The following is a 6,000-nucleotide window of genomic DNA, read 5'->3' as shown; positions in this document are numbered from 1 at the left end:
ATGCTCTGATACCACTAATGTCACATACCAAAGGAAATAAAATTATTAATAACCTGGCCAACTGGCCGACCATGCTCTGATACCACTAATGTAACACCCCTTTTATAACCCAAAATAAATACATATATTCACAGAGTAATAACATGCATATAATTAAAAGGGCGTCACATGTTGTTTCCATAGCAATGAAAACCAAAGCAAAACATACAAACATGCACCTGATCATATTTATAACACAATTTGAAAACTTCATGTTTCACCAATATGCATATCGCAACAGAATAATAATTTCTCAAACAATTTCAATGATTATATCCCATACTATAACCATCTACCAAATCATAATAACATAATCATCTCATAAACATGTTACATGAATCCAACAATAGGAAACATAGCCTTCAACATACTATATCCAAAGTATCATCTTAAATACAATAAAATAACAATATTCAAACATCCCAAAACATGAGTTCAAATACCCCCAGTGTTACATGATCAGAGCATTGATTCACTACCTAAATCAAAATGAAATAATCGATAAGCTCCTTAGCTAAGTCCTCGTGCGAGCACGCTACTTGTCGGAACCTGCGCGATGTCACGATGAACATCATTAAAAAAGAAAGGTGAAAATTCAAATCATTCTGAGTAAATAAAATACGACAATGAATATAGTATACCATAGCATAATCATTCATCACACTTCATAATTTGAACAAGTTCCACAAGTATTGCACCAAAATACAATTTCCAATTATTACACAAGTAAACGCATCAATCCAAACAATCACATAGCATATAACGTGACTCAAAATTCAATTAATGCGACTCATGCATGTGGTACCATGTGAGTATCAATCTCACCGCTCTCGATTCCATACTCAAGAACCAGAGCCACGCTTCCGATCCGGACAAGACAAAAACCCTCAAAATATGAACACATAGTTCACCGCTTCCGAATCCATAAAGGAACAAAGCCACTCCTTTATTTCCACACAAGAATCAAAGACAACCGGAGTTCCAACTCCCCTTGAATGCATATGAAACAATATTCACAACATATGCAATTAAGATTATCACACAACCTTAATTATCCAAGCATATCACAATAATTCGCAAGATTTGAATTATCCACCAAAACGTTGCACAACACATATTTATCATTAAACAAGCATTCACATAACATGAAATGATCACATATAACATATAGCACACAAGCCAATTCATGTTATCCATCCAATTCACAAATTCACATTATACATAACCAACACACAAGTTTCATGTATAAGTTCATTTTCAATTCAAAACCTATCCAAACACCATTGAATAAATTAATAAAATTCATGGAAATCCATCTCAAATCATAAGTATACAGGATCCCAAGTAAACAAATCAAAAATTAAAAATTTTCATAACAGGTCATGACGCGTCCTGTTCCTCGCGGCGCGAACCATCACAAAAGGTTTTACGCGGCGTGTCCTATGCGATTTTTGAGAAAAACCCATTTTTAACAGCACTTCAAAAAATCGTTTCTAACCGACAAAAATCCATCCAAACAGCAATTAACCACATATTTAAGGTTCCTAATCATGTCTCGAACCATGGGTTATCATTATAACATCATTAAACATGATAAATTCATCAAAACCTTATAGATTTACACAAACCCTAACATATTAAGTTCAAGGAAATGAAGAGATTAAACAACCTAGCATACTACTACCCATAGCATATATATAAACCCACAATAATAAGGATTCTCCCCCTTACCTTAGGTTCAAAATCCCTCTTCTTCTAGTTCCATTCAATTTATCCTTTCTTTCTCTTCTTTCTTCTCTTCTCTTTCTCTCTCGCCTATTTTCTTTCTTTTCTTTTTAACTTAGGTTTTTCTCACATAACCTTTCTTACTATCTTTCTTGTTTGGCTTAATCCACTTAATTCTACATTCTAATTAATTAGGCCCATTACTAGGTATTTACTAATCTTCACACATCTACTTAATTATTTTCAATACCACACATATTCAAATAATAACAAAACACACCAAATAATTAATTATCACATAATTAGTAATTAATAAAAATAAACACCTAGTAAATAAATATGGAAATAAAAATCGGGTTGTTACAATCATCATGAATGTTGTATTCAATGATAGCTTAGTCTGGGGGAGACATGTCTTGTGACTGTTGGGTTAAAAAGGGAACTCCCAGGTGATGGTGGGGGCATTTCCCTCTACGACGCTATTGAAAAAACTGCCGTCGTCGACGGTGCAGTAGTAGATGTCTTTATAGGATACAAAACCACGGTATTCTCAACCATCGATACTAGTGTTTCTACTATGTGTTGTGCATTATTCTATGGTGGGTTAGAAGTGTTGTTATCATCCATATTGGGACGCATTATTTTGGGTAGAAATCTTCCACTTCTTAAATTGATGCATGAACAAACATTGTACTTATTCTATGCAAAAATAACAGATCACAGAAAGGAAACACATAACTTTGTAAAAATAAATTATTTTAAGACTTTTAGCACATGGTCTCACTAGACGTGATGTTTTGTTTGTCGTGAAATTCGGTAAAGAACCTCTAGTCTCTTATTAAAGTTTACTTGCAAGATCGACTAGTGAATCCTAAGACATAATGCTTTAAGTTTTTTGGAATTGGTATGAATTTGTGTGAAAAAGTAAGGATTTCGATATAGGCAAAATCTTGATAGTAAAATAAAAGAAATAAAGTGAAAATAGTGTTGGAGAAACTATAAAGGATTTTGACAATGGTCAAAATTATAATTAACTTAAAGTAAATGAACTTGAATTTAAATGGAAATGAGTTTGAATGCGAAAAGTAACATTAATGTAAAAGCCTTTGCATTGAATGAAAATGGTGTTTGAATACATACATTGCACTCAATCAACTCGTTTCTCGCTTTGCTTGGGTATTTTGGGTATAATGACTTTTTGTAGTAAATTCAACACACTGAATCCTAACACTAAGATTCCTATTTATACTAACATCTAAATAGCTGCTAAGAACAGTCATTTCTCCACTTATTGATGCGTCTCCGATGCATGCTTTTCACCTTCGATCTTGTCTACACACGCCCTATATAAGGCCAAAAGGTAGTTATTTAGCCATGCTGCATATTCCAACTGCCTTTGTCGAAATGCTTCCTATGTTTTGAAAATTACTGCTTCTATCTTTGTAGGATCAACAACAATACCATTCTTAGAAATCACGTATCCAAGAAAGCTAACTTCATCCAACCAAAAGTCACACTTTAATAATTTGGCAAAAAGTTTCTTTTCTTTCAACAGCTCTAACCCAATTATGAGATGTTCCAAATAAAAGCTTGACCCTTCCTGGTCAATTTAGTTAACAGTAATGAAAATCCTTCTATAAACTTCCTGTAGTAACCCGCAAGACCAAGGAAACTACGAATTTCTGACACTGATTTCGGAGCTTCCCACTGAGATACCGCTTCTATCTTCGTAGGATCAATAACAATACCATTCTTAGAAATCACGTGTCCAAGAAAGCTAACTTCATCCAACCAAAAGTCACACTTTGATAATTTGGCGAAAAGTTTCTTTTCTTTCAACAGCTCTAACACAACTCTGAGATGTTTCGCGTGCTCTTCTCCATTCTTAGAGTATATCAGAATATCATCTATAAATACCACCACGAATTTATCAAGATAAGGATGGAAGATCCTATTCATATACTCCATAAAAACGCCAGGTGCGTTCGTAACTCCAAATGGCATTACCGAATATTCGTAATGACCATACCTCATTCTAAATGCCGCCTTTTGAATATCGTCCTCCTTTACTCAAATTTGGTGATACCCAGACCCCAGATCAATCTTACTGAATACACATGCTCTAACTAGCTGATCCATCAAATCATCAATCCTCGGCAATGGATACCGATTCTTGATAATAACCTTGTTTAATTGTCGGTAATCTACACACAGTCTCATAGAGCCTTCTTTCTTCTTTACCAACAATACTGGCGCACCCCACGAAGAAACACTCAGACGAATGAATTTCTTTTCAAGCAATTCTTCCAATTGTTTCTTCAGTTCATCCAACTCAGATGGTGACATATGATACGGTGCCATCGATACTGGACTAGTTCCCGGAACCAATTCAATAGCAAATTCTACTTCTCTTTCCGGCGGTAACTCGTTCACATATTCTGGAAAAACTTCTGGAAATGCACATACTACTGGTAGTTCGCTACTCACTACTTTCTCTTTCAAATTCATCAATACAAACAACATAAATATTGTTGCACCGTCTTCAATGGCCTCATTCACTTGCCTAGCTGTTATGTTCGGATCATCAGCACTAACAACTTCAGGAAACAACACCGTCTTCGAAAAACAGTTGATATGAACACGGTTGAATTCCAACCAGTTCATTCCCAGGATTACATCAAGTTTTTTCAATGGAAGACACACTAAGTCCATTCCAACTTCCCTACCAAAAATATCGACCGGACAATTCAAACAATCAGACAAAGTTGTTACTGAACCCGACGCAGGAGTGTCAATAACCATACTTCCATTTATGTCAGATATTTCTAAATTCAATCTCTTAGCGCAATCCAAAGGAATAAAAGAGTGAGTTTCTCTAGTATCAATAATCGCAACTAAAGGTGTGCCATGAATGAAACACGTACCTTTAATCAATCTACCTCTGGAGTAGTCTCTGACCCGGTTAAAGTAAAAACCTTTCCTCCCGATTGGATCTTCTTCGGTTTAGTACATTGTGGGCTAATGTGACCCTCTTCACGGCAGTTGTAGCAAGTCACAACCTTCTTCTTACAATCAGCTGCAATATGGCCCACTTTATCACACTTGAAACACTTCTTATGATCAAGCTTACATTCATTCTTACGGTGCCCAATTTCGCCACAGTTGTAGCACCTGACAAAAGCACTGGAGTCTCCCCCGATAGGCTTCTTCCCATCAACAGCTTTACCTTTACCATATGGCTTTCCTCTACCCATATGCTTTTTACCTCTTCAAATATCCTGCTACAGTCAACCAAATCAACGAACCGTCGGATCCTCTAATACCTGATACTCTGTTTGATTTCATCATGAAGGCCATTCTCAAATTTGATGCATTTCAAAAATTCACCAGCCTCATCATTGTTGTAAGGAGTGTAATACTTTGCCAAATCCACAAACTTGGCAGCATAGTCTGGAACTGTCAAGTTGGCTTTCCTCAGCTCCAGAAATTCAATCTCCTTCCTTCCCCGAACATCCTCAGGAAAGTACTTCCTCAGAAATTCCCTTTTGAACACAGCCTAAGTGATTGCTATTCCATCAGTATCCAGTTCTGTCTTGGTAGTAATCCACCATTCGTCAGCTTCTTCAGATAACATATGAGTACCATACCACACCTTCAAGTTCTCATCACAGTCAATCACTCTGAAAATCCTCTCGATTTCCTTCAGCCACTTCTGAGCACCTTTAGGGTCATGAGTACCTTTGAACAACGGAGGGTTGTTCCTCTGAAAATCTCCCACTGTCTGTTAGTACCAATACTAGCTCCATTGGGATTTCCTCGAGGCACACCAGCAATCATCCCTAAAGCCTCAGAAATTGCATCATCGTTTCTTCCACCTCTTCCAGCCATTGCTCTGCTTAAATCACAAACAATTTAGTCAGAACAAAAGTATCGACAAGTTAACTCGTACTAGTCGCATACACCAGGAAGACTGACACAAGACTCTAGTCACAACGACCAACTATGCTCTGATACCACTATTGTAACACCCTTCTAAACCCCGCGGAAATTAAATAAATTATTCATAGTACATGAAAACAAGGGTGCCACAATTCAATAATTAATAAAACATCATACGTCTATGTCATGCATTTACTGAGGAAAATTCATCATAAAATTATAACATCTCATTCTAACACAGCGGAAATTAAATCACACGGATAAGTTCAACATCTTTAAAACTTTATCCTTCAAACA

The sequence above is a fragment of the Vicia villosa genome, linkage group LG7 (assembly GCF_029867415.1).
Source record: "Vicia villosa cultivar HV-30 ecotype Madison, WI linkage group LG7, Vvil1.0, whole genome shotgun sequence".
Taxonomy (NCBI): domain Eukaryota; kingdom Viridiplantae; phylum Streptophyta; class Magnoliopsida; order Fabales; family Fabaceae; genus Vicia; species Vicia villosa.
Note: the sequence above shows the minus strand (reverse complement) of the source record.